We start from the raw sequence: 10,981 nt of genomic DNA, 5'->3' as shown, positions 1-10,981 counted from the left end.
TCGTAAATCCCATCTCTAAGGACCTTTTCCATCAATTTACCAACCACCGAAATAAGACTAACCGGTCTATAATTACCAGGGTCATTTCTATTCCCTTTCTTAAACAGAGGAACAACATTCGCCATTCTCCAGTCCCCTGGCACCATCCCCGTGGACAGCGAGGACCCAAAGATCAAAGCCAAAGGCTCTGCCATCTCATCCCTTGCCTCCCAAAGAATCCGAGGATACATTTCATCAGGCCCAGGGGACTTATCGACCTTCAGTTTATTCAGGTTGATGAGGGAAGGGCCGTGGATGTCATCTATATGGACTTTAGTAAAGCGTTTGACAAAGTCCCTTATGGTAGGCTGGTGCAAAAGGTTGGATCTCATGAGATAAAGGGAGAGGTGGCGAGATGGGTGGAGAACTGGCTTGGTCACAGAAGACAGAGGGTGGTAGTGGAAGGATCTTTTTCCGGCTGGATGCCTGTGACTAGTGGTGTTCTGCAGGGCTCTGTATTGGGACCTCTGCTGTTTGTGATTTATATAAACGATCTGGAAGAAAGTGTAACTGGTGTGATCAGTAAGTTTGCGGACGACACAAAATTGGCAGGACTTGCAGATAGTGAGGAGCATTGTCAGAAGCTACAGAAGGATATAGATAGGCTGGAAATTTGGGCAAAGAAATGGCAGATGGAGTTCAATCCTGATCAATGCGAAGTGATGCATTTTGGTAGAACTAATGTCAGGAGGAGCTATACGATAGATGGCAGAACCATAAAGGGTGTAGATACGCAGAGGGACCTGGGTGTGCAAGTCCACAGATACTTGAAGGTGACGTCACAGGTGGAGAAGGTGGTGAAGAAGGCATATGGCATGCTTGCCTTTAAAGGACGGGGCAAAGAGTATAAAAGTTGGGGTCTGATGTTGCGGTTGTATAGAACGTTGGTTCGGCCGCATTTGGAATACTGCGTCCAGTTCTGGTCGCCACACTACCAGAAGGACGTGGAGGCTTTGGAGAGAGTATAGAGGAGGTTTACCAGGATGTTGCCTGGTATGGAGGGGCTTAGTTATGAGGAGAGATTGGGTAAACTGGGGTTGATCTCCCTGGAAAGACGGAGGATGAGGGGAGACTTAATAGAGGTGTATAAAATTATGAAAGGCATAGATAGGGTGAACGGTGGGAAGCTTTTCCCCAGGTCGGTGGTGACGTTCACGAGGGGTCATAGGTTCAAGGTGAAGGGGGGGAGGTTTAACACAGATATCAGAAGGACATATTTTACACAGAGGGTGGTGGGGGCCTGGAATGCGCTGCCAGGCAAGGTGGTGAAGGCGGACACACTGGGAATGTTTAAGACTTATCTAGATAGCCACATGAACGGAGTGGGAATGGAGGGATACGAAAGAATGGTCTAGTTTGGACCAGGGAGTGGCACGGGCTTGGAGGGCAGAAGGGCCTGTTCCTGTGCTGTATTGTTCTTTGTTCTTTGTCATTGACTACAGTCAGACCATTAACCGATATACGCAGCTGGACGCATACCCCCTTCCCAGCTCCTTATCCACCCGGAAGACCGCCAATATACTGCCTTCGAGGCGGATGGCCGCCTCTATCATTTCCTTAGGGTCGCCTTCGGCATCACCAACGAGGTCTCGGTTTTTCAGCGTGAGATATACCGAATGGTAGACCAGAACGGGCTGCGGGCCACCTTCCCATACCTGGATAACGTCACCATCTGCAGCCATGATCAGCAGGACCACGACGCCAACCTCCACAAATTACTCCACAGCCCCACACTCCTAAATCTGACCTATAATAAGGAGAAGTGCGTATTCCGCACACGCCGCCTCGCCATCCTTGGTTGTGTTGTGGAAGACGGGGTCATCGGTCCCGATCCCGACCGCATGCGTCCCCTCCTGGAACTTCCCCCTCCCCACCAGCCTCAAAGCACTGAGGAGATGCCTGGGTTTCTTCTTGTATTATGCCCAGTGGGTCCCCAATTATGCGGATAAAGCCCGTCCGCTCATAAAATCCCCCTCTTTTCCCCTGACGGCAGAGGCCCGCCTGGCCTTCGACCGCTTCAAAGCAGGCATCGCGAAGGCCACGATGCACGCTGTAGATGAACCCATCCCGTTCCAGGTGGAGAGCGATGCGTCTGACTTCGCCCTAGCCGCCACCCTTAACCAGGCGGGCAGACCCGTGGCCTTCTTCTCACGAACCCTCCAAGGCCCTGAAATTCGACACTCCTCTGTCGAGAAGGAGGCCCAAGCCATAGTGGAAGCTGTACGGCACTGGCGCCACTACTTAGCTGGTAAACGATTCACTCCTACTCACGGACCAACGGTCAGTTGCACTCATGTTTAATAACATGCAGCGGGGCAAGATCAAAAATGATAAAATATTGAGGTGGAGAATCGAGCTTTCCACCTACAATTACGACACCTTCCCGGGAAGCTCAATGAGCCCCCAGATGCCCTGTCCGGGGAATATGTGCCAGCGCACAAATAGACCAATTGCAGACTCGCCACAACGACCCCTGCCACCCAGGGGTCACCAGGTTTTTTCACTTCATTAAAGCCCGTAACCTGCCCTACTCCATTGAGGAAGTCAGGTCTATAACCAGACACTGCCAGGTCTGCGCAGAGTGCAAGCTGCACTTCTATCGGCCAGACAGAGCACACCTCATAAAGGCCACCCCCCCTTTCGAACGCCTAAGCGTCGACTTCAAAGGCCCCCCCCCCCTCTTCTGGCCGCAATGTATACTTCCTCAACGTCATTGACGAATATTCACGTTTCCCCTTCACTATTCCCTGCCCGGGTTTGACCTCGGCCACAGTCGTCAGGGCCTGCACAGCCTCTTCATCCTGTTCGGTTTCCCGAGCTATATCCATAGCGACCGGGGATCCTCCTTTATGAGTGATGAGCTGCGACAGTACCTGCTCTCCAAAGGCATAGCCTCGAGTAGGACCACCAGTTACAACCCCAGGGGGGACGGACAGGTAAACATAGAAACATAGAAACATAGAAAACTACAGCACAAAACAGGCCCATCGGCCCCACAAGTTGTGCCGAACATATCCCTACCTTTTAGGACTGCCTATAACCCTCCATCCTATTAAGTCCCATGTACTCATGCAGGAGTCACTTAAAAGACCCAATTGAGTTTGCCTCCACCACCACTGACGGAGGCCGATTCCACTCGCCCACCACCCTCTGTGTGAAAAACTTCCGCCTAACATCTCCCCTGTACCTACCCCCCAGCACCTTAAACCTGTGTCCTCTCGTAGCAGCCATTTCCACCCTGGGAAAAAGCCACTGAGAGTCCACCCGATCTATGCCTCTCAACATCTTATATACCTCTATTCGGTCTCCTCTCATCCTACGTCTCTCCAAGGAGAAAAGACTGAGCTCCCTCAGCCTATCCTCATAAGGCATGCCACTCAATCCAGGCAACATCCTTGTAAATCTCCTCTGCACCCTTTCAATCTTTTCCACATCCTTCCTGTAATGAGGCGACCAGAACTGAGCACAGTACTCCAAGTGGGGTCTGATGAGGGTCTTATATAGCTGCATCATTATCCCCGGACTCCTAAACTCAATCCTTCGATTGATAAAGGCCAGCACACCATACGCCATCTTAACCACCTCCTCCACCTGCGGGGCCGATTTTAGAGTCCTATGGACCCGGACCCCAAGGTCCTTCTGATCCTCTACCGTACTAAGAGTCTTTCCCTTTATATTGTACTCCTTCATCCTATTTGACCTACCAAAATGGACCACTACGCATTCATCTGGGTTGAAGTCCATCTGCCACTTCTCTGCCCAGTCTTGCATCCTATCTATGTCCCTCTGTAACTTCTGACATCCCTCCAGACTATCCACAACCCCACCAACCTTCGTGTCGTCGGCAAACTTACCAACCCATCCCTCCACTTCCTCATCCAGGTCATTTATGAAAATGACAAACAGCAAGGGTCCCAGAACAGATCCCTGGGGCACACCACTGATGACCGACCTCCAATTAGAAAAAGACCCATCTATACACTAGTGTGGCAGGGGGGTGGGGAACAAAACAGGAGGTCAGTAAATACTGAGGCTGGGGTCGAGCTGGGGGCCAGGGCAAGGCTAGCTAAGAAGAGGAGCACCCTGGAGGAGGAGGACCTGACTGGGCCTGGAGGTCTGGAGTGCATCTGCTTCAATGCGAGGAGTGTAACGGGTAAAACAGATGAACTTAGGGCCTTAATGCTTATGCGGAATTTGGATGTGGTTGCGGTGACGGAAACTTGGTTAAAAGAAGGACAGGACTGGCAGCTGAATATTCCGGGGTATAAGTGTTTTAGGCGAGACAGAGGAGGGGCTAAAAAAGGTGGGGGAGTAGCGATATTAGTTAAGGAGCATATTACCGCGGTGCAGAGGGTAGACAACTTAGAGGGGTCATGTACTGAGTCGCTGTGGGTGGAACTCAGAAACAGGAAGGGTGCAGTCACTATGCTGGGGGTGTACTACAGACCACCCAACAGCCCACGGGAAGTGGAGGAAAGGATATGTCAGGAGATTCTGGATAGGTGCAGAAAACATAGGGTTGTTGTAGTGGGGGACTTTAATTTCCCTGGCACAGACTGGAAAGTGCTTAGAGCTGGGGGTCCGGACGGGGAGGAATTTGTAAAATGCGTACTGGAAGGTTCTTTGGAACAGTATGTAGATAGCCCGACGAGAGAGGGGGCTATACTGGACCTAGTTCTGGGAAATGAGCCTGGTCAGGTCGTCAAAGTTTCGGTAGGGGAACAAGTGGCAAATAGTGACCACAACTCTGTTAACTTTAGGATAGTAATGGACAAGGATGAGTGCTGTCCTACGGGCAGGGTGCTAAATTGGGGGAAGGCTGACTATAGCCGGATTAGGCAGGAATTGGTGGAGGTTGATTGGGAGAGGATGTCCGAGGGTAAGTCCGCGTCTGGCATGTGGGAGTCTTTTAAGGAACTATTGATAAGGCTGCAGGATAGGCATGTGCCTGTAAAAAGGAAAGATAGGAAAGGTAGGATTCGAGAACCGTGGATAACCAGGGAAATTGAGGATCTGATTAAAATGAAAAGGGAGGCGTACGTTAAGTCCAGGCAACTGAAAACAGATGGAGCTCTGGAGGAATACAGAGAGAGTAGGAAAGATCTCAAACGGGGAGTTAGAAGGGCAAAAAGAGGTCACGAGATGTTCTTGGCAGGCAGGATTAAGGAGAATCCTAAGGCATTCTATTCATACGTTAGGAACAAAAGAGTTGTCAGGGAGAAAATCGGACCTCTCAGGGACAAAGGAGGGGAATTATGCTTAGAACCCAAGGGAATAGAGGAGATCCTAAATGAATACTTTGCATCGGTATTCACGAAGGAGAGGGGCGTGTTAACCGGGAGTGTCTCGGAGGGAGGTGTTGACCCGTTAGAGAAAATCTCCATTACAAGAGAGGAAGTGTTAGGTTTTTTAGGGAACATTAAAACTGACAAAGCCCCAGGGCCTGATGGCATCTATCCTCGACTGCTCAGGGTGATGAGAGGTGAAATTGCTGGGCCTCTGACGGAAATCTTTGTCGCTTCTTTGGACACGGGTGAGGTCCCTGAGGATTGGAGGATCGCGAATGTGGTCCCGTTGTTTAAGAAGGGTAGCAGGGATAACCCAGGAAATTATAGGCCGGTGAGCTTGACGTCCGTGGTAGGGAAGTTGTTGGAGAGGATTCTTAGAGACAGGATGTATGTGCATTTAGAACGGAACAATCTCATTAGTGACAGACAGCATGGTTTTGTAAGAGGAAGGTCGTGCCTTACAAATTTGGTGGAGTTTTTTGAGGAAGTGACAAAAACGGTTGATGAAGGAAGGGCCATGGATGTCGTCTATATGGATTTCAGTAAGGCATTTGACAAAGTCCCACATGGCAGGTTGGTTAAGGAGGTTAAGGCTCATGGGATACAAGGAGAAGTGGCTAGATGGGTGGAGAACTGGCTTGGCCATAGGAGACAGAGGGTAGTGGTCGAAGGGTCTTTTTCCGGCTGGAGGTCTGTGACCAGTGGTGTTCCGCAGGGCTCTGTACTGGGACCTCTGCTATTTGTGATATATATAAATGATTTGGAAGAAGGTGTAACTGGTGTAATCAGCAAGTTTGCGGATGACACGAAGATGGCTGGAATTGCGGATAGCGAAGAGCATTGTCGGGCAATACAGCAGGATATAGATAGGCTGGAAAATTGGGCGGAGAGGTGGCAGATGGAGTTTAATCCGGATAAATGCGAAGTGATGCATTTTGGAAGAAATAAAGTAGGGAGGAGTTATACAATAAATGGCAGAGTCATCAGGAGTACAGAAACACAGAGGGACCTAGGTGTGCAAGTCCACAAATCCTTGAAGGTGGCAACACAGGTGGAGAAGGTGGTGAAGAAGGCATATAGTATGCTTGCCTTTATAGGACGGGGTATAGAGTATAAAAGCTGGAGTCTGATGATGCAGCTGTATAGAACGCTGGTTAGGCCACATTTGGAGTACTGCGTCCAGTTCTGGTCGCCGCACTACCAGAAGGATGTGGAGGCGTTACAGAGAGTGCAGAGAAGGTTTACCAGGATGTTGCCTGGTATGGAGGGTCTTAGCTATGAGGAGAGATTGGGTAGACTGGGGTTGTTCTCCTTGGAAAGACGGAGAATGAGGGGAGATCTAATAGAGGTGTACAAGATTATGAAGGGTATAGATAGGGTGAACAGTGGGAAGCTTTTTCCCAGGTCGGAGATGACGATCACGAGGGGTCACGGGCTCAAGCTGAGAGGGGCGAAGTATAACTCAGACATCAGAGGGACGTTTTTTACACAGAGGGTGGTGGGGGCCTGGAATGCGCTGCCAAGTAGGGTGGTGGAGGCAGGCACGCTGACATCGTTTAAGACTTACCTGGATAGTCACATGAGCAGCCTGGGAATGGAGGGATACAAACGATTGGTCTAGTTGGACCAAGGAGCGGCACAGGCTTGGAGGGCCGAAGGGCCTGTTTCCTGTGCTGTACTGTTCTTTGTTCTTTGTACACACTCTCTGCCTCCTTTGGGCAAGCCAGTTCTGGATCCACAGGGCAGCAGCCCCTTGGATCCCATGCCCTCTCACTTTTTCTAGAAGCCTTGCATGGGGGACCTTATCGAATGCCTTGCTAAAATCCATATAAACCACATCTACTGCTTTCCCTTCATCAATGTGTTGAGTCACATTTTTGAAGAACTCCACCAGGCTCGTAAGGCATGATCTGCCCTTGACAAAGCCATGCTGAGTATTCTTGAGCATACTAAACCTCTCTAAATGCTCATAAATCTTGTCCCTCAGGATCTTCTCCATCAGCTTACCAACCACTGAGGTTAGACTCACCGGTTGGTAATTTCCTGGGCTATCCCTATTCCCCTTCTTGAAAATAGGAACCACATCCGCAATCCTCCAATCCTCCGGCACCTCACCCGTCTCCATTGACGACGCAAAGATCATCGCCAGAGGCTCTGCAATCTCTTCCCTTGCCTGCCACAGTAACCTGGGGTACATCCCATCCGGACCCGGCGACTTATCTATCTTGATGACATTCAAAGATTCCAGCACAACCTCTTTGTTAAAGTCCACAGACTCAATCTTTTCAGTCCACCGCAAGCCCGCAGTACATCCACCCAGGTCTTTCTCCTCTGTGAAAACCGAGGTAAAATACTCATTCAGCACCTCTGCCATTTCTACTGGTTCCGTACAGATTTTCCCGCCTTCACCTTTTATAGGCCCTATTCCTTCATGTCTCATCCTTTTACTCTTCACATATTTATAAAACGCCTTAGGGTTTTCCTTAATTCTACTTGCCAAGCCCCTTCTTGCTCTCCTAATTTCCTTCTTTAGTCCATTCCTACAAGCCGTATACTCATCTAGATCCCTATCTTCGCCAAGCTCTCTGAACCTTTTGTACGCTTTCCTTTTCTTCTTGACTAGGTCCCGCACAGCTTTCGTGCACCACGGTTCCTTTAACCTACCAACTCCTCCATGTCTGCTCGGAACGTTGTCCTGTAGAACCCTAGACAGACATTCCTTGAAAAACTGCCACCTCTCTTCAGTAGATTTCCCCGAGAATACCTCCTTCCAATTTACTCCTCTAATTTGCTGCCTTATGTCTTCATATTTCCCCTTACTCCATATAAACGCTTTCCTAGCTTGCCTGATCCTCTCTTTTTCCAATGCAAGCAGAAAGGAGATAGAGTTATGATCGCTATCCCCAAGATGCTCTCCCACTGAGAGATCTGACACCTGCCCAGGTTCATTGGTCAGTATCAGATCAAGTACAGCCTCTCCTCTTGTAGCCTTGTCCACAGGTTGTGTCAGGAAACTCTCCTGAACACACCTAACGAACTCCTCCCCATCCAATCCCCTTACCCTAGGGATATTCCAATCTATGTTTGGGAAATTAAAGTCTCCCATCACAACAACTCTGCTATTATTGCAACTCTGCAGGATTTGTTTCCCTATCTGCTCCTCCACCTCCCTGTCACTATTGGGCGGCCTATAGAAAACTCCCAGCAAAGTGATCGACCCCTTCCCACTCCGAACTTCCACCCACAGAGACTCTGTAGACAATCCCTCCACAGCATACACCTTCTCTACAGCTGTGACACTATTCCTGATCAGCAGTGCCACTCCACCCCCTCTCTTGCCTCCCTCCCTGTCCTTCCTGAAATATCTGAATCCCGCACCTGTAGTATCCAGTCCTGTCCCTGAGACATCCAATTCTCCGTAATGGCCACCACATCACACTTCCAGGCATCGATCCACGCTCTGAGCTCATCACCTTTTTTCACTATACTCCTGGCATTAAAGTAAACACATCTCAATCCTTTGGTCTGAGCTCTCCCCTTCTCTATCCCCCGTCCATCCTCCCTTCTCTGTTTGCAAGCTAACTTCCTCGCTCCCAGTCACCTCCTCTCGATCCCCTCCCCTCAACCTATCTAGTTTAAACTCTCCCCAGTCGCCTTAGCCAACCTTCCCGCTAGGATATTGGTCCCCCTGGGATTCAAGTGCCACCCGTTTTTTGTGTACAGGTCACACCTGCCCCTAAAGAGGTCCCAATGGTCCAGGAACCTGAATCCCTGCCCCCTGCACCAGTCCCTCAGTCACACATTCATCCTCCACCTCACTCCATTCCTGCCCTCACCCTCCCGTGGCACAGGCAGCAATCCTGAGATTATTACCTTTGCTTTCCTCCTTCTCAGCTGTCTCCCTAATTCCCTATACTCTCTTTTCATGACCCCTTCCCCCTTCCTTCCCACATCAGTGGTACCAATATGTACCGCTACCTCTGGCTCCTCTCCCTCCCCCCTCAGGATTTCCGGGAGTCGACCAGCGACATCCTGGATCCCGGCCCCAGGGAGGCAGACCACCATCCAAGACTCCCGCCTGCCTCCGCAAAAACGCCTGTCCGACCCCCTTACTGTCGAGTCCCCGATTAACACTGCCTTCCTCCCCTTTTCCTTGGCCCTCTGAGTGACAGGGCCGGACTCCACCCCGGAGACACGGCCACTGCTGCTTCCCCCAGGCGGCCTGTCCTCCCCAGCAGTACTCAGGCAGGAGCACTTGTTGTGTAGGGGCACATCCACCGGGGTGCTCTCAATCACCCGAGCTTTACCCTTCCTGGCCGTCACCCACTTGGCCTCCACCCGTGGCCCTGGTGTGACCACCTGATGATAGCTCTTGTCTATCACCTCCTCATTCTCCCTTAACAGCCTAAGATCCTCGAGCTGCACTTCCAGCTCCTTAACACGGCCCCTCAGGGACCGCAGCTCGACACAGATGTGGATGTCCGGGAGGCCAGGTGCCTCCAGGACCTCCCACATCCTACACTGGGAACAACACGCTGGCTTCACACTCATATTTGCCCCTTTATACCAAGGTACACAGAGAAAAGTAAATAAGAATGAAAAAACTCACCCCTGCTCGCCCTGTCCCCCGAAGCCCTGTGAGCCAAAGCCCTTATAGCTCACACTCTGCTCCCTGCTCACTCCCTGCCCGCTCCCGACGTTGCCCGCTGTATACTGCAGCCTACCTTTTATACTTCACGCGCTTAAAAAACCCTTCCCAGACTCCTCAGCAGCCCACTTCCAGTTTTCAGTTTAAAATTAAGATAAATACTACTACAAAAATAAAAGCATAAAAACACACTAACTGACTAAATAAATAAATAAATAAATCTCTCTCCAGCACTCCTGCCACAAATCACTCCCTCTCTGCTTGCTCCAGTGGAACAATAGGACCAGCATCTTCTCTGCTCCGATGTAGGAATGCCTGCCCCTATTTCATTTTGCCTCTCTCTGTCTCTCTCTATCTGATTCCAGCAGACTGACTTGTGCTTGACTAGGTAGAGAGGGAGAACGCGACAGTCTGGAAGGCCGTTTTACCAGCTCTGAGGTCTAAAGGTCTTCCAGTCACCCGCTGGCAAGTGGTCCTCCCTGATGCACTATACTCGATTAGATCACTCCTTTGCACAGCTACCAATGCTACCCCTCATGAAAGAATGTTTGTTTTCCCCAGGAAGTCCTCCTCGGGGACCTCACTACCGTCGTGGCTGATGTCCCCAGGCCCTGTCCTGCTCCGGAAGCACGTGAGGACCCATCAGTTGGACCCCCTGGTCGAAAGGGTCCAACTCCTCCACGCCAACCCCCAATATGCCTATGTGGCGTACCCCAACGGGCGGGAGGACACGGTCTCCATTTGAGACCTGGCACCCGCAGGTGCCCCAGGGACCACGGCGACCCACAACCCCACACCCCCAACCCCCGTATACAGCACGCCTGAGCCCCAGGAGCCGCCACCACGCACCCGACAATCGGAAGGGACTACAGACGACTCGAGCGACTACGGCCTGGCACCTGAACCAACACCGGAACCGACAACCGGCACTACGGCGGTCGCAGCGGCAGATCAAGCCCCCAGAGAGACTAAATTTGTAAATTTGTAATTCTGTACATATTGTTCC

The sequence above is a fragment of the Mustelus asterias genome, unplaced genomic scaffold (assembly GCF_964213995.1).
Source record: "Mustelus asterias unplaced genomic scaffold, sMusAst1.hap1.1 HAP1_SCAFFOLD_266, whole genome shotgun sequence".
NCBI classification, from domain to species: domain Eukaryota; kingdom Metazoa; phylum Chordata; class Chondrichthyes; order Carcharhiniformes; family Triakidae; genus Mustelus; species Mustelus asterias.
Note: the sequence above shows the minus strand (reverse complement) of the source record.